The 19,152-nt window shown below is 45.0% G+C and overlaps 1 long non-coding RNA gene across 1 annotated transcript in view; it reads right to left on the bottom strand.

Annotated features, from left to right (window-relative positions):
- Positions 1-16,176, bottom strand: part of LOC142829833 (uncharacterized) — a 29,936-nt gene extending 13,760 nt beyond the window's left edge. The window contains exon 1 of the long non-coding RNA XR_012904661.2: positions 15,979-16,176. This is a non-coding gene — a long non-coding RNA (uncharacterized LOC142829833). The remainder of the gene's footprint in view (positions 1-15,978) is intronic.
- Positions 16,177-19,152: the final 2,976 nt, after the last annotated feature.

The raw sequence follows: 19,152 nt of genomic DNA, 5'->3' as shown, positions 1-19,152 counted from the left end.
GGGTGGTGCTAGAAAGGAGATATGCAGGATATCTGAAATAAAGTGTCATTTTTGGAGGTCAAGGATACATCTGTAGAAAGAGAAGCATTTTGGATTAAATCTACTGAAAGATCTGATTTCTCTCAGAGATAGGCCGAATTCACAAAATCTGAATGTCCAAAAGTCTAGAGGAGTTTGGGGACAGGTCACAACCTTCCCTTGCATTTTTACACGATTACACTTTGTTCAGGGTGTGTGCTAAAGCTATAAACTTCTCACCCCACGGGGAAGTTCCAATTCAAAACCAGACTCTGTGACTGTGGTCCATTACGGTGTAGTAATCTCCAGCTCAACAAAATCTAACTGGGCTCAGACCCATTGAGAAGACAATTTTTGTCATGCTGGAAGCAAGGCCTGTTCCACCATTGTCAGGAAAAAAACTGCTACAGGTGACAAAAACGTATGTTTGCTTGCTGTGGGAGAGAATGCCAGCCATGAATGTCAGAGCACATTTTCCAATTTGCCGAAGGCAGCAAAATGCCTACAGTCAGTTTAGACCTGCAATCCTGTTGTCAGATTTAATCAATTGAGCAGAATAAACAGAAAAAAAAAAAAAGTAATTACTCCCCTGGACTTCCATTCTCTTGATAACCCTTCTGTCTCAAATAGCTTGACACTCTAAATAGTTCACACCTTGAAAGCCAGGTCCTCAAACAGGAAATACTTTGGCATTCACAGCAATGCCTACATCCATTGATGCTCTTTCCTAGCAATGTTTAATTCCATCTGTCAGCGTTGGATGGAATTTATCACAGATGGTTGGATTAAGAGGCTTACTGTACATACCAGCACCATATTGGATATGTGCTGAGATCACCCGGGGTGAGTTTCTCATTCCAGGTCAGACAAAAAAGTCTATCAAAATCTGTGATTGTAACCACCTTTGACCCCTTGCTATGCAAGGAAGTTTTAAAAATTCCCTTGTTCTTGAGGAAAACTGCAGAAATACTGCACCGTGTGTCACTGTCGGTACTATGTAGATCATAGAATCATAGAATAATAGGACTGGAAGGGACCTCAAGAGGTCATCGAGTCCAGCCCCCCGCCCTCAAGGCAGGACCAAGCTCCGTCTACACCATCCCTGACAGATGTCTATCCAACCTGTTCTTAAATATCTCCAGAGAGGGAGATTCCACCACCTCCCTTGGCAATTTATTCCAATATTTGACCACCCTGACAGTTAGGAATTTTTTCCTAATGTCCAATCTAAACCTCCCCTGCTGCACTTTAAGCCCATTACTCCTTGTCCTGTCCTCAGAAACCAAGAGGAACAAATTTTCTCCTTCCTCCTTGTGACACCCTTTTAGATATTTGAAAACCGCTATCATGTCCCCCCTTAATCTTCTTTTTTCCAAACTAAACAAGCCCAGTTCATGAAGCCTGGCTTCATAGGTCATGTTCTCTAAACCTTTAATCATTCTTGTCGCTCTTCTCTGTACCCTTTCCAATTTCTCCACATCTTTCTTGAAATGTGGCGCCCAGAACTGGACACAGTACTCCAGCTGAGGCCTAACTAGTGCAGAGTAGAGCGGCAGAATGACTTCACGAGTTTTGCTTACAACACACCTGTTGATACAACCTAGAATCATATTTGCTTTTTTTGCAACAGCATCACACTGTTGACTCATATTCAACTTGTGGTCCACTATGACCCCTAGATCTCTTTCCGCCATGCTCCTTCCTAGACAGTCGCTTCCCATCTTGTATGTATGGAACTGATTGTTCCTTCCTCAGTGGAGTGACGCAATCCATCTCATTTAAAGCCAGACTGTTGACTTGTTTTATGGTAATATATCTATGCTAATCCAATGGAGAGGAATTATGAGCCTGCTTCTGCAACCATTTTCCTTCAAAAGTTTTACCCCCTCTCCAGTTTCTGCTGGAGAAACTTCCAATCATCATGTAGATATGTGATTTATATACAGTTACTAGGGGACTGTCAGGTATAATACTTCTGGTTGGGAAGCCAGAATGCTGTGGGTCCATTTCAACCCTGGCATGAACCAACTGAGTTGCTCCCTTGTTATGCTTATAAGAAGCACAAGGGATCTTTTTCAGAGGAAAAGGCAACACATTGTGTTTATTCAAAATACAGTATGAACACCAGCGTATGCATTTACATGTGAAAATGTGTGGGCGGGTGTAGAAGGAGGGTTACCGGATAAAGAGTTTTGCATGTGCAGCCGCGGAGGCTGGTGTGTGGGCATGGAGGATCAGCTGCTGTAAAAAAAGTTCTCTATAGGGATGTCTAAACTACGTGGCTACGTCTAGACTGGCATGATTTTCGGGAAATGCTTTTAACGGAAAAGTTTTCCGTTAAAAGCATTTTCGGAAAAGAGCGTCTAGATTGGCATGGATGCTTTTCCGCAAAAGCACTTTTTGCGGAAAAGCGTCCGTGCCTCTAGATGTGCTTTTCCACAAAAAAGCCCCGATCACCATTTTCGCGATTGGGGCTTTTTTTGCAGAAAACAAATCTCAGCTTGTTTACACTGGCCCTTTTGCGTAAAAGTTTTGCGTAAAAGGGACTTTTGCCCAAACGGGAGCAGCATAGTATTTCCGCAAAAAGCACTGATTTCTTACAGTAGGAAGTCAGTGCTTTTGCGGAAATTCAAGCGGCCAGTGTAGACAGTTGGCAAGTTTTTCTGGAAAAGCAGCTGATTTTCCGGAAAAACTGGCCAGTCTAGACACAGCCCATGCCTCTTCCGAAAGAGGAATGTAAGTGAGCCCGATTGAAGCGCGGATTTATAAATCTTGCGCTTCATTTGCGTAATCGCATGAGAGAGCTTTTTCAAAAAAGAAACTGCAGTCTAGACGGGGTTCTTTTGGGGAAAAAACCCTTTTTCGAAAGAACCTGTACTCCTGAAAAAATGAGGTATAAGGGTTCTTTTGAAAAAGGATGGGTTTTTTTGGAAGAACCCCGTCTAGACTGCGGGTTCTTTTTTGAAAAACCACTCTCACGTGATTATGCAAATCAAGCGTGAGATTTGTAAATCCGCGCTTCATTTGCATTTTGGATTGGGCTCATTTACATTCCTCTTTCGCAAGAGAAATGTAGTTTAGACATAGCCAGTGTGTTGACAGTGGAACCTCTGGTGTTGGTTGCTCTGCATCTGGAGAAGATTCTGCCGTATCTTATTTTGGTCTTCCATGAGCTGCGCTGAGCTGTTTATGTTTTCACTTCAGTCTCAGTAGATCTTTTCTTCTCTCTTTTATGTGCTTGAAGTGTTGAATGACGTAACACATCCTTGATCAGATCTTCACTTGTTTTCCTGGGCTTTTTTCCTTAGTTGATGTCTGTCTGCTGGTGAATGTGCATGACATCTCAAGGTCTGTTCTGGAAAAGTAACTATTAACAATGAAGTGACTGTACTGTTCCTGGTAAAGATTGTAACATTTCACTAACATGCACATCTCTGAACAAAAATTCCCACTTTGCCTTGAGGGTAACAAGAAAGCACAGATCTCTCCTGACTCCATGATTATGGTGAGTTTCAAATATGGGTTAAAAGGGGGGGCAGATTAATTTTGAGCCGGAGTTCCCCAAGAAAGTACAGTCTGGGCTTGAGCACCAGGTGCACATGGGAACAATTTGCAATAATTCTACACTTGTCCACAGGCTGCCATTACTCTGGCTGCCATTACCTCAGGAGTGATAATCTGGGTGGAGCTTTTGTGTGCCTGTGTGGGAGGTGGCCCGGCTCTTTATGCAGCCAAAACTCTGTGCTGCCTTGATTCTGGCAGCACAGTCCGAGGAATGGTTTGGGAGGGTGTTGTCCCACGGCAGTGGGGAAATGGCAGCCCTGCCATGGAATCTCCAGGAGAAAATTGATAAGTACATCAGACAAAGCTTCGATACCATCTCCCAGCAAGATTCTATCGATATCTGGGTGCACATCCATGCTCTGTTTGGTCATAACGCGGACACGGGCAGGGCTTAGCTACCTCCCAGCAAGACAGCCTCTGTTCGCCCTCCACCTAGACTGCAAAAGCAACATTTCCAAGCCATTACCCAACCCTCCCCCACTCTGCTGCAACAGCAGCCTTTGGCCTCTGCTTTTGCAGCCTACCCTACCGCCACCCCACTGTGGCCTCCCTCCCACAGCTGCACTAAACACCCCACATGCCCTCTGCCCCTTCTTCCCCAGCCACAGATCAATTTTGTACCCTGCATGGCCCCCAACCGCACTGCCCACCCATGTCTCTTCCCTTGCTTCGTGGCCCCACGTCTCTTCCCTTGCTTCGTGGCCCCACGTACAGTAGCCGTGAGTCCTCGCAAACATTGTAATTTGAGAATAATTCCTCACTGCCTGGGGCACAGATTGCCACTGGATTGGCCCTACGCCCTTCATCCATTTCCACCTCTTCATCAATAACTCTTGTCTCTGGGAGAAGTGTTTCTGATGACACTGCGCTATGGGAAGTAGTCCGGGAAGTATCCACACTCTCTTCGGGTGTGGACGTGGGATCCCCACCCAGGATTGTGTCCAGTTCTTTATAGAAACAGCATGTTTCTGAGTGAAGTGCCAGACCAGCTGTTGGTCTCCTTTGCCATGTAGTATGCCTGCTGGAGTTCCTTTATTTTGGGTCTGCACGGCAGGGTCTCGCTCATACCCCTTCTGAAGTAGGGCTTTTGAAATGTAGACGTACATGTCCCAGTTCCTGTGGGTCACTTACAGCTGTGACTGCTCTGATTCTTCACCCCTCATGCTGATCAGATCAAAAAACTCTGCATGGCTCCAAGCAAGAGAGCATTTTGAGCAATATTCACCCCCGGCTGGCTGAGAATGCATCATGAGGGCTACTATACAATGAGCCAGAAACACCAATACACTATGATCCGGACACCAGGAAATGGATTTTTAAAGTTCCGGGGTTTGCAGGTGGGAGGGACTCATGTGTTTACCTGTTTGCATGTCTGCAGAGCAGCCGAGTTCAAAGCACTGGCCAGAGTGGCTAATCGGGCATTGTGGGAAACATGCTAGAGGCCAATAAACTTGACAAAACCCCTACTGTAGTGCACAACACATGATTGTTGGCAATAAAGGCAGGGGGCAAGACTAAAGTCTTGTGTGGAAGTGAAAGTTTTTTGTCCCCCCCAAAATGGGCATTTGTCGTGTCACAATGTGAGGGCTCTCTGGTTTTGTTACCAGAGATTTTTGGTGACAAAATCTGCAAGTGTAGACAAGGCTTTACAGCCCATGGGTGGATGAGAGGCTACTGTGTGATCCCCCTTTCCTTAGATGAGAGGCTGTTTCATATAGCCAAATCAGGCCCTGAGTTAAGGACTTTGGGATTTGGAAATTACAACCAGAAACCAGTCTTGCATATCTGTCATGAGCTCAGGTACAAAATCTACTCACCCGCCCTTTGCTGTGATGAGTAATGAGCCCCTCCGGCCCTGGAAGAAGGCGCAACCTACATGTTAATAACCTGTGCAGATAATACACTAAACTGGGAGGAGTTGCAAACACTAGTGAGGACAGAGGAATAACTCAAAGGGATTGAGAGAGGTTAGCAACACGGGCAGAGAATAAAATGAGTTTGGAAAAATAAAAGCACAGCTGAGGAAAAATAATCTGAACCACAGCTACTCAGTGGGAGGAGAAGCCTTGAAAGCAGTAATGTTGAAAGAGAGCTCGGCTGAGAGTGAACTGAACAGGAGTTTGCAAAGTGATGGGATGGGAGTAATGAAAAAGACCTACGCATTTTTTTCTGCATATGCATGAGTCATGGAGCAAGGAGGTAAACATCCCTCCCTGCATATTGGTAGCTCTGATGCAACTGCATCTGGAAGGCTAGGTTCATTTCTGCCCATCCTCTTACTGGAAAGATAATGAGAAACTGGCAGGCGTTCAGGACAAAACAACCAAAGCAATCAGCATGCTGAAGGATCAACTTATGCAGAAAGGTTAAAAGGGATGCAAGTGTCTATAGTTTGGCTAACAGACAACTGCTGAAAGTGGAGGCTGTGGAAAGAGCCTATAAATATTTGAAGGGTTTAAACATCAAGTAGGAAGTGAAATTAAAAGAGAGCAATGAAGTAATTATTCGCTATTAGTAATAGGAGGCTGTCTGTGACTAAGGGGACATGGCAGGTTAACTCTGTCTTTCCAAGAACAGAACTCCGTGCTCCACATAACAGAATATAAGTGAACATGGGCTAATGGCATCACCATTGACACACGACAAAACCACATTCGGGTCTGGCACAATCAGCAGGATCTGCTCAAGATCAGACTGAAAGTGGAAGGCAGAGTTTTATAGAAAAGGGTTGACATGCCTGGTAGGCTCTATAGGGAAAATCACAGAGGTCCTGCCTGCAGCATGCCTGCCTTTAATCTCTTTCATTCATTCTAACTTTAACCACAAACTTAAAGGGGGGGAAGTCCCTCTTGAGACATCGGACAGCTGCTTGGTTTCTCTCTTGGCTCCTTCATGCAGGATTAGACATTTCTCAAAGGAGAAGGGAGACCTCTGTTGGCAGGAAATGCCAAATACTACAAAGATTTACAGCTCTGCAAAAAATATGCATTCTTATCTTTTAAGTCACCCGCAAGTATTCTAATCTGACAGCTTCTTTCATATATTTACTGAGTTAATGTTACAAATTGAAAATGTTTAAGGCACCATACATGTGACATTTGGGCTTTTCCAGGGCTAGATGTTGTCTTAATTCACTTTGAAGGAAGGGAATGGACTAGTAACCCGAAATGCAGTAATACTTTGCAAACAGCATAGACCAGCAGCTGGAAGGAAGCCACAGATTCCTCCAACTAGCCCAGAGAGATTGTAAAAAGGTATGGAAGGGCTGAGTATGGGTGCAAAGCAACACAGGAGGTGTAAGCTCCATGCACAAGAGGAAACATTTCCTTTATATATAGACCCTTCGTTAAAAGGAAAAACTCTACTGTCGCATTTTTAAAAGTAACTTAGGCACTGGGAAGCCAAGTCCAACTGACTTTTAGGCTCCTAAGGGCCAGAATTGTTAAGCTATTTTGGTGCACATCCACTAACATGATGTTTGTGCCAGAGGGGTATTTCTGGCACTTGATGGCAGAGACTGTAAGATTTAGCCAATATTCATAGCAAAGGATAAATGGACAGAAATCAGACATCAGGAATCATAGACTCAGAATACTAAAACTGGAAGGGACCTCGAGGGGTCATGAAGTGCAGTCCCTTGCCCTCATGGCAGGACCAAACACCATCTAGATCACCCTTGATGGATGTCTGTCTAACCTGCTCTTAAATATTTCCAGTGATGGAGATTCCACAACCTCCTACGCAATTTATTCCAGTGCTTAACCACCCTGACAGGAAGTTTTTCCTAATGTCCAACCTAAACCTCTCTTGCTGCAATTTAAGCCCATTGCTTCTTGGCCTCGGCCAATTTTTCTCCCTCCTCCTTGTAACACCCTGGCTACGTCTAGACTGGCCCCTTCTTCAGAATAGTCATGCAAAGCAGGCAAGTCAGAATAGGGAAATCCGTGGGGGATTTAAATATCCCCCGCGGGATTTAAATAAACATGGCCGCCACTTTTTTTCTGGCTTGGGGAAAAGCCGGAAAAGAGCGTCTAGACTGGCGCGATCCTCCGGAATAAAGCCCTTTTCCGGAGGATCTCTTATTCCTACTTGCAAGTAGGAAAATTGCTATCATGTCCCCCTTCAGTCTTTTCTTTTCTAAATGAATCAAGCCCAGTTCTGTCTGTCTTCCCTCACAGGTCATGTTTTCTAGACCTTTAATCATTTTTGTTGCTCTTCTCTGGACCTTCTCCAATTTCTCCACATCTTTCTTGAAATGTGGTGCCCAGAACTGGACACAATACTCCAACTGAGGCCTAATCAGCGCTGAGTAGAGTGGAAGAATGACTTCGTGTCTTGCTCACAAAACCTCTGTTAATTCATCCCAGAATTATGTTTGCTATTTTTGCAACAGTGTCACACTGCTGACTTATATTTAGCTTGTGGTCCACTATGACCCCTAGATCCCTTTCTGTAGTACTCCTTCCTAGACAGTCGCTTCCCATTCTGCAGGTGTGAAACTTGATTGTTCCTTCCTAAGTGGAGTATTTTGCATTTATCCTCAGGCTAGCCCACAACATTTTGGCACCTGAGACAGGGAGCCCCCATGTCCCCTCGCTTGGGCCAAAACTGTGAAAGGTCTCAATTCTGCCTTCTTCCTGTTCTACTCCTCTCATGGTACTTCTCTGCTACATACCCCAATAAAGGAGAATTAACAGCAGCAGACACAATTTTCTACACTCTGGGTCCTAGTCGCCTTCCCCCTCTCACACACAGAGTCTGGCACCTGAGGCAGCGACCTCAGTTCGCCTCATGGTAAGGCCAGTCCTGATTGTCCTTATTAAACTTCTTCCTATTTACCTCAGAGCATTTCTCCAGTTTGTCCAGATCATTTTGAATTATGACCCTATCCTCCAAAGCACTTATAATCCCTCCCAGCTTGGTATCATCTGCTGATTTAATAAGCGTACTCTCTATGCCAATATCTAAATCGTTGATGAAGATATTGAACAGAACTGGTCCCAAAACAGACCCCTGAAGAATCCCACTTGTTATGCCTTCCAGCATGACTGCAAACCAGTAATAACTACTCTCTGAGGGTATGTCTACACTACAAAGTTAATTCAAACTAACGGACGTTAGTTCGAATTAACTTCGATAGGCGCTACACTAGCGCTCCGTTAGTTTGAATTTAATTCGAACTAGCGGAGCGCTTAGTTCGAACTAGGTAAACCTCATTCCACGAGGACTAAGCCTAGTTCGAACTTACTAGTTTGAATTAAAGGCTGTGTAGCCCCTTAATTCAAACTAGTGGGAGGCTAGCCCTCCCCAGCTTTCCCTGGTGGCCACTCTGGCCAACACCAGGGAAACTCTACTGCCCCCCTCCCGGCCCTGGAGCCCTTAAAGGGGCACGGGCTGACTACGGTGCCCGTGCCAGGTGCAAGCCTGCCAGCACCCAGCCAGCAGACCCTGCACCTGGCACGGATCGAGGCACCCACCCGATGCCCCCCAGCCCTCCCCCTCTTCCCGGGACCAGGCTGGCAGCTCCCGGGAGCTTGCCCAGGACCGCAAGAGGCAGGCACCCGCCTGGTCCAGTGCAGACATCGTGGACCTTGTCCACGACCTCCGCACTAGGCACAGGAAAGCGGCCGTCTAGGGCAGGAGAGCTGCCAGCCTGGCCACCCAGGAGGAGGTTTGCATGAAAATCAAGGTGGTCCACTGAGACCCCCGACCCTGAGCCCTGAGCTTAGAATGGCTGTACTGGGTCAGACCAAAGGTCTATCTAGCCCAGTAGCCTGTCTGCCGACAGCGGCCAACCCTAGGGACCCTGGAGGGGATGGACCAAAGACAGTGACCAAGCCATTTGTCTCGTGCCATCCCTCTCCAGCCTTCCACAAACTTCGGGCAGGGACACCACTCCTACCCCCTGGCTAATACCACTCCATGGACCCAACCTCCATCACTTTATCTCACTTCTCTTTAAACTCTGTTCTAGTTCTAGCCTTCACAGCCTCCTGCAGCAAGGAGTTCCACAGGTTGACTATTTGCTTTGTGAAGAAGAACTTTCTGTTATTAGTTTGAAGCCTGCTACCCAATCCTTTCCTTTGGTGTCCTCTAGTCCTTCTATTATGGGAACTAATGAAGAACTTTTCTGTATGCACCCTTCTCCACCCCACTCGTGCTTTTATAGACCTCTATCATATCCCCACCTCCATCTCCTCTTTTCTAAGCTGAAAAGTCCCAGTCTCTTTAGCCTCTCTTCATATGGGACCTGTTCCAAACCCCTCATTGTAGTTGCCCTCCCCTCTCCCACCCCCTCTTCTCCTCTCCCACCTCCTTTTCCCAGTCTCCCCCAGTTTTGTTCAATAAAGAGAGATTCTATTTTTGAACACAATTGTCCTTTATTTTGTATATCAGGAAGGGGGGCTAGGGAAGGGTAAGTGGAAGGAGGTGAGGGAGGAATGGGGTACGCACCCCCGATGGGGAGGACTGGGCTGGCTCTGCGGGCTTCTGGGGGTGGAACCTCTCCTGCAGCCTCCCAATTGCCCCCTCTCCCCAGATGGCAGCCTGCGGCAAGTGCAGCCGGGCTGATGGCTGAGTGCTGTGATGTGCCCAGTGTGGGTACTCTGGGCAATTCAAGCCAGGACTGCTTTGCAAGTGGGGCACCCCTGAGAACTGTCTGTCTGGGGTGGGGGTCAGGTCCCTTTAAGCACAGCCCTCAGCTAGCCTGAGACAGCAGCTCCATGCTCTAAGTCCTCATCTGATGCCCTGCCGGCACTGCTTCCGGCCATCCTTAACCCCGGTTCATGGTCCACTCTGTGTGGACATGCTAGTTCGAATTAGCAAAATGCTAATTCGAACTAGTTTTTTAGTCTGGATGCGTTAGTTCGAATTAACACTGTAGTATAGACATAACCATTCTCAGGGTATCCAGACAGTTATGCACCCACCTTATAGAAGCCCCATCTAGGTAGCATTTCTCTAGTTTATTGATAAAAAGGTCAGGCGAGACCGACCGTATCTAATGCTTTATAAAAGTCCAGGTATACCACGTCCACCACTTCTTCCTCATCCACAAGACTTATTCTACCAAAGAAAGCTAACAGAGGGTATGTCTACACTACCCCGCTAGTTCGCGCGGCACGGGGTTCGAACAAGCCAGCATTTAAAAATGGCGCTGGCCGGCTTATGCAAATGAAGCCAGGGAAATTCAAATCCCGGGCTTCATTTGCAAGTGCGGTATGCCTACATTACCACCCTAGTTCGAACTAGGGTGGTAGTGTAGACATACCCAGATAGGTTTTAAATGATTTGTTCTTTACAAATCCATAACTGTCTGTACCAATCACCTTATCGTCTTTCAGATGTTTGTAGATTAATTCCTTAATTACTTGCTCCATTATCTTCCCTAGTGCAGAAGTTAAACTTACTGAGTTTCCTGAATTGTTCTTATTTCCCTTTTTATTGATTGGCACTATATTTGCCCTTTTCCAGTCTTCTCAAATCTCTCCGGACTTCCATGGCCTTTCAAAGATGATAGCTAAGGGCTCAGATACCTCCTCTATAAGCTTAAAATGAGGGATAAGGGATCTTTCGGAAAAGGCTTTATTTTCCGAAAGATCCGCGTCTAGACTGGCGCTTTTTTCCGGCAAAGTTCCGAGCTGGAAAAAAGCGGCAGCCATTTTTATGCTAATGAAGCAGGGAGGGGATTTAAATCCCCGCTTCATTTGCAATTGCGATATGTCTAAATTGCATCCCTTTTCCGTAAAAGGGATGCAGTCTAGACACAGCCCTTGAGTATTCTAGGATGCATTTCGCCAGTTATAATTAAAGAAAAGTTAGATGTCTTCAAATCTAACTTCTAAACGTATCCTATTTCCACTAGCATTCACTATGTTAGGCATCCCATCACCATCAAACTTCTTGGCGAAAACTGAAACAAAGACGTTGTTAAGCACCTCTGTCATTTCCAAGTTTCCTGTTATTGTTTCTCCCTCTTCACTGAGAAGTGGGCCTACCCTGTCCTTGGTCTTCCTCTTGCTCCTAATATATTTGTAGAATGTTTTCTTTTTACCTTTATGTCTCCAGCTAGATTGAGCTTGTTTTGTGCCTTTCCCTTTCCAATCTTGCCCCTACATACTTGTGTTGTTTGCCTATATCCATCTTTTGTAATTTGACCTAGTTTCCACTTTTTATATGACTTTCTTTATTTTTAGATCATGTAAGATCTCCTGGTTAAGCCAATGATAATGCACATAAACCTGTTGCGAAACACATTAACCCTGGACATTCTTTTACAAAAGAATTTCAAAAACCAATTACAAAGGGATACATATCTGAATTGGAATTCATTTGCAAATTCAACACTATCAATTTAGGATTGAATAAAGATCTCAACTGGTTAACGCACTAGAAAGGCAATTTCCCCTTTCTGAATATTCAGATCTCCAGACCAAATGCTGACGCCCTAGCTACTGCACTGAGAGAAGGCTGAGGTTGTGCTTTCTGAGGTAGCCTGCATACTGACTCCTTATCCTCAGCCCCACCCCAGAACAATGATTTAAATGAAGAAAAACAAAAATTAATAGAGTTAAGCAACACTGGGTAAATCTAATTATTTAACAAATCTAGATATAGAGCTCTCAGGGGCAGGGACTTACCTTCTCAAATTGTGTTTGCATCATGCCTAGCACAGTGGAGCTCTGAAACACTATTGTAATACAAATGGTTATTTGTTCTTTGTTACCAGAAATATTCTGTAATTACTTCGTGTTTTCGTAGTCATTCTCATGTTCTATGAGAGCTCAGTCACTGCTGGGTTAGGGAACTGTGGTGTCACTAGCACAGAGAGATGGATACATTTTTTTCAGATAATACTTTTGTCTTTGATTTTCCTTGTGTGTTAACGTTTGGTTTAAGAAATGACAAAAACAATCATACTGAAGTGTATGAGACTAAACACCTATTTTAAAATTGTTTAAAAGGTGTATTATTTTCCCAGTGGACCAGAACAACTGCAGTCTGATGGTCTATCAGGTAAATACACATCCAGGCAGTTTTTAAAATGTGTATCATTTACTTGATAGACCATAGCGAGTTTTACAGAGTGGAGTTATGGTCTATTGTGTAAATCGGTATTTGGACAATTTTAAAAATGTATCCTATTTACCTCTATGCACTTGGTGAAATCCTCCTGAGAAGTCATTAATGTGCTTGCAGAGAAGTTGCTTTTCAGTGTTTAATAGCTTGGTTGCATTCAGTGATGTTACGTATCAAAACACGTCAAGACAAAATGATGGGTTAAAGGGGGGGATCCTTGCACTGAAAGGATTCGTTTGAGCCTGCATCCAGGAGTATTGGGCTTTGATGTATGAGCATGTCAGTCTCCTAGACTGAATTATGTAGCCTCAATTCAGGCAATACGCGTATTTGCATGAGTTCTGCAATATTACCAGGGGTTGCTGAATTGCACCCAAAATACGTTTTCGTCAATTGCAAAGGAAGGTTTCTAATGAGTGATAGAACTCAAAACATCTTTTAGCCAGCTGCTAGCAGCCCAAACAATTATGTCTAGAAAAAAGCCACACTCCCTCTAATTAAAATCAATAATCCACCAGTTAAGAGAATTTGTAACAAGATAGAACCTTTTTAAAGCACCATTCGTAACCACCAGGAACATTGATGCTCATATGGTCTTTAATTTAGTCTATGTGCATGTATTCTTAGAGAATACTAACCTTTACCTTGCCAGTCTGCAATAATGTGCAAAATACACATCTACCAACAGAAGGAAACTGTTATTAGGGCTAAATAATTATCTGACTGTACTGAGTACTCTTACATTGACATAACAATACCTTGATGTCCATATAAAACTCTATACACCAGCAGACTGACTAAAGACTTGAATAACAATAATTTAGCACTCATCAAAACAGTATAAGGGGTCCAATTTCATTCATAGTAGAGCCTGTCCTACTTCAGCTACATAGATTATTTGAAAAAAGAAATAAAAAGGGGAAAATTGGAGGGGGAAGAAACACAGAACTCAAGGGATAGTATTAAAAAAATTAACTCAAAGTAAAATTCTGCTCTTGGATCCAGGGTATTCCAACTGATTTCAATTGAAAGCCAATCAGAATGATATCAACACCTGGATGCATGTCTAAGAGCAGAGTTCAGCCTGAAAGAATTGTTATTTATTTACATTACAATGACAATATAAAATTGCTACAAAAAGCTGTTAAGTGCTCAAACAATTAATTAGCCTTTCTGTCCCAAATAATTGCTCAGCAGCAAAAATAATCATATCCAAATAATGAATTAACTCTGCCAGCCAATAAATCAAAGTAGCGACATTGGACCTTTAAGTCTTGGCATACACCCTCAATCTTCCCCCGCTGCCTTCCAAGGCTCTCTCTAATAAGTAACTGGCCTTAGCAGTGGGACTATCACCATCAGTTTTAAGCTATTTCAAATGAACTTTAAAATAATTGGAATTTGTGCAACTGTCATAATTGTAGGTAATAAAAGCAACTACTTTATAATTTGAAATGATCTATTAATTCCTTTAAATACGAATTAATGCAGTGGCTTTGTTCACTGAAGTGGAAAGTTAGCTGTATCCAATGAGAGATTAAAGATCAGACGTAAAAACATAGCAATTAATTGTGTAATCTATTTTAGAATATTGGTGTTAGATTTCCAGACTGTGGCAAAGCAATCAGATTTAGCTGTCTTGCATCGGTTGTCTTGTATTTCAGATGATGTTGGTATTCAAATTTGAAGGCACTGTATGCAAAAACACTGTTATTTGATAAAAGAGCTCCAACACATAGATTGCTTATAGGATTCTATCATTCTTATAGAGTGAATTACAAATGTTAGAAATGTCAGTTTAATGAGTCATGCCAGCGACCTCAATGTTCTAAGTCACTGGTCCAATTAATTTTTTGAGCGTGCTTAAAATGAATGTGAAGACTGCTCCGGAGTAATACAGTGGTTTCCCCCTGCATGGTCTTCTATCTTTATTTTATAAGTCAAGCTTAATAATGTGCTGAAATAGCAATCAAAGTAAATTGTTGACAACAGCTAAAAATTCTAGAGAGCCTGATAGCTCATGCCCTTTCCCTGGGCTTTAAATCTGAAATGAAATGATTCAGGAACAAAGGAGAAAAATATAAAAAAGCAGACTTTGGTTCTTCAGAGGAAAAAAAGTATTGTTTTTCACATTTGGCCTCTAATCTGTTACTAGATATAATCATCATCATCATAATCCCATTTGAGATTTTTAAGCTGTTACATTGAAGCATTCATATCTATTTCAGATATTAATTTGCTTTACCAAATTAGCAATTTTTTTATTTTTGGTCTTTTACTCAGCACAAATGGTAAGATTCACGTTTCTTTCCAATTTCACTGTAGTTTGAAACTATAGCCTAATATTACTGGCTAGGTTCATATCCCTGAAGGGGACTGCCTCCAGATAGGCACTTAATTTAACCCCTCCCCCCACATTTTTAACATAATCCAGATGTTGGGCCCTTAATCTCTAGGGGTATGTCTACACTACCACCCTAGTTCGAACTAGGGTGGATAATGTAGTCAATCGAAGTTGCAAATGAAGCCCAGGATTTAAATATCCCGGGCTTCATTTGCATGTTGCCAGGCGCCACCATTTTTAAATCCCCGGTAGTGCGGACTCCGTGCCTGCGGCTACACGCGGCACGGAGTAGGTAGTTCGAATTAGGCTTTCTACCGTAACGAGGTGTAACGGTAGTTCGAATTAGAAAGCCTAATTCGAACTACCTACTCCGTGCCGTGTGTAGCCTCGGGCACGGAGTCCAAACTACCGGGGATTTAAAAATGGCGGCGCCCGGCAAGATGCAAATGAAGCCCGGGATATTTAAATCCCGGGCTTCATTTGCAACTTCGATTGACTACATTAACCACCCTAGTTCGAACTAGGGCGGTAGTGTAGACATACCCTAGGTTCTTACTAATCCACATCTACGTACCCAACCAATACCTGTTCAAAGAAACTGGAAATATCAGTACGAATAATGAGCAGTGTGTCATGGGTGCATGCCCCCAGTGTGCCTCAGTGCCCCCTGACTGTCTTCATATAGCCCCTCTCAGGGCAAGTTACAGTCTGTATGGGTTGCTCATCATCAGCCAAAAGCAGTTTATAACTGGCCCTTTAAGCAAGGCCGAGTCCACAAAACAGATTATCGTTGTAGCAGGGCGCACCCCAGGTAGGGGGACCCGGGCCCACCCTACTCCACCGGGTCCCAGCCCAGGGCCCTGTGAGCGACCGGGTATCAGGTCACTCCCTCAGTGGGGCCATCCAGCCAAAACGCACCAAGGCTCTCGGGCCGGGAGGGGCGGCTCCCGCTCCTGCCCTGGGCCACTTCCTACCTGGATCCCCGGGCTTCCTTCCCCTGGACTTGCCCAGCTGGCTGAGATCGCCCGGCCAGCGTCCCTTCGGCAGGTAGTCTCTGGGGGACACCAACTCGCCTCCGCCTTCCTCCCGGCCTCTCCCGGAGTCCCTGGCAACTGCTGAGGGAGAGCTCCCAGCTCCAGTCCTTCGCCTTCGGCTGTCTCACTCCAAGCAGCTCCTGCTTCTTCTGCAGTCAGCCCTACACTGCCCTCCTCCAGGGAACTGGGCTTCTCCCTTTATAGCTGACAGCTGGGCTTGCCTAGCCACACGGGCTTCCCGGATCTCTGACAGCTGGGGCTCATTAGCCTAACCGTTTCAGCTGGGTTCTTCCAGCCACCCTAAGGCTCAAGGCCTGAGCCTTGGGCTTAAAGGCCCAGTGCAGGGCAGGCGCCCTGTCACACACTGTATCTGGAGTCAGGGGCGGATGATAATTTTGTGGGTCCCAGAGCTGCGCCACGTAGCCCGGGGAGGCACAATTTTGTGCATGCGCCTCGGCGGCAGCTGACCAAAAGTAATGTTTTGCTCATGTGCCTCGGCAGCAGCCGACCGGAAGTAGCATTTCGCGCATGCGTCTCGGCAGCAGCCGATTGGAAGTAGTGTGTGCGGGGTGCGTGCGTGGAGCCTATTGAAGTGCGGGGCCCGGGGCAGCCACCCCGCTCACCCTGCCCTATATCCGCCGCTGTCTGGAGTTACTGATGCCTCAGCTCCATTGATGAAGTGCTGGAGACAGTTCTGGAAGCAAATTCCATTTGTGTTTGAGCTGACACAGCTCGGTTCTATGCCCATTCAAGGGGGCAGCATACTCCACTTGCTGCTTCAGGCCTGATTTAAGAGTTGGCACATCGTACTATACACCGACATACTTTGGGATGATATTCACTCCCAGGTGCAATGGAGGGAATATCCTCTTTGAGCACTGGGATTGAGATAATGACTGGCACTTGTGTGCCTCATGTACAGAGGAGGCAAAAACTCCTAGCATAGGCTCCTCCATCTCCTGACCCACGCTGTAAGGGGCAGTCACAACCGTGGTCTATAATAAATCGATGTCCTCAGAAACACAGCCATGATACTTCTCCACTAATTCGGAAAAACTAGTCCCTGGGTGCACAAGTACATTGTAAGAGGAAATTGTTAAACTGTAACAGAGAAGCGCCTTGGTTCAAAATAGTAAAAAGGGAGATCTTTACCATGCTGTAGATTGGCAGGAAGAGCTTTTTAGAAAGAATTACTGAGGCCTATCCTATTGACTTTGGTGAGAACACAATGGTGTCATTGGGCCTTAAATGTAAGTGGCTTTGAGCTGTATTATAGAATAAAAAAAAAATCACAAATAAACATTCCAAAACCCGTACAGAAAAGCTAGCAACTTTGGGTGGAAATCTGAACTCCCTTGAAATGAAGGCAATTTGGATCAATTTTGAATTCGGACCCATTTTTCTTGATAAAGATGTATTTTGTGGTAGCACGATCATTTTAAAAGTGTAAACTGTATTCAGTATCAAAAGTCTCCCTCCAGAATGTACACTGAATTGAGTGCCAGGGACCTCTATCAGCAGATGCAAAAAAATCCTTTCTGGCTGGAATACAGAGTTCTGACTGGAGCGTTTCGCTTTGGAACATATGCAATGGGATCCCAGTTACTAGACTTTCGCTGCCTTATAGATTCAAGAAGGCTCAGAATAAGGCTCCACAGACAAAAATGAATGAATAAAAACTATGCAGTGCAAAAGATGAGGAAATATTTTTCTTTTTTAAAAAGTATGTCCTATTTATGCCACCAATTGGATTTTTACTGAAGTATATTTTCAATGGGTTTAGGTGTTACAGTCATACACTCTGAGCTTGCAAAGCACTTGCACATGTGAGTAAGGGCACTCATGTGAGTAGTCCCATTGACTTATATGACTTTACTCCCATAAGTAAAGATACACCTGTGACGTAGTGGGGGTACCTGGCTGGTTTCTATGCTGCTGGCTCTGGGGTAACCCCCACTGCTGCCGTGGGTACCAGGACCCAGCAAAACAGGATGAGTCACTATGCAAACCAGTATGGCCAGACACCCCCCCATGGAGAGGAACAAAGGAAGGTGGAATGCTGCCCTGGCTGGGGGGCAGGGCTGGAAGAGAGTTAGTTAGTTGCTGTCTGAGAGCATGGAGGAGACAGCCTAGGGAAAGGGGCTGGAGTTTAGGGGCCCAGTCTCCCCCCATCTCAAGGGGGCCTGAGGCATCCTAGCCCAGCTCTGTGACCAGATTACATCTGTGCTGTGCTGTATCCTGGAGAGGCAATAAACTTCCTCTATTCCACCGGCTGGTGCGGTCTGTTTGTGCCATTTCGGGGTGCAGGAGACAGGGGACCCCCAACGCGCCGTCACAACACCTGACCTGGTTATAGAATTGGAGCCATATGAACCTTTATTCTGCTAATTTGATGATCAGGCAGCAGGTAGGATATTTAGGGCCTACGGCAAATTGCAGAGGTGGGCCCCCGGGAGGTTTAATGGGGCCTAGCAAGACAGTAGAGGCTGATGGCAAGCCAAAGTGAGCCTTGCCAAACTGACACATAGAATCATAGAATCATAGGAGTGGAAGGGACCTCGAGAGGACATCGAGCCCAGCCCCCCGCCCTCAGGGCAGGACCAAGCTCCGTCTACACCATCCCTGACAGATGTCTATCTAACCTGTTCTTAAATATCTCCAGAGAGGGAGATTCCACCACCTCCCTTGGCAATTTATTCCAATATTTGACCACCCTGACAGTTAGGAATTTTTTCCTAATGTCCAATCTAAACCTCCCCTGCTGCACTTTAAGCCCATTACTCCTTGTCCTGTCCTCAGAAACCAAGAGGAACAAATTTTCTCCTTCCTCTTTGTGACACCCTTTTAGATATTTGAAAATCGCATAATGATGTGTTCAGTGCCTGCAAGCAGTCGCTAAAGATCATATTCTGAGGGGTTTGGGAATTTACAGCCTGAGAAGGTATGATAACATCTCAGATAAGTCTGTCTCATAAGTGCTTCTCTTTGTCCTATAATGACAATTAAATGGGTGCTATCGGTGTATTGCTAGCTGCACTGTGGCACGCAATCACTGTTTCAGTTTGGGAGCAGTGCAGGCAGTACCAACTAGCAGGCACTCTTGGGTTTGGTGTG

This window comes from Pelodiscus sinensis, chromosome 6 (genome assembly GCF_052426305.1).
Source record: "Pelodiscus sinensis isolate ZL-2025 chromosome 6, ASM5242630v1, whole genome shotgun sequence".
Classification (NCBI taxonomy): domain Eukaryota; kingdom Metazoa; phylum Chordata; order Testudines; family Trionychidae; genus Pelodiscus; species Pelodiscus sinensis.
The sequence above is the reverse complement of the archived record's forward strand: the minus strand, read 5'-3'. Positions and strand labels throughout refer to the sequence as shown.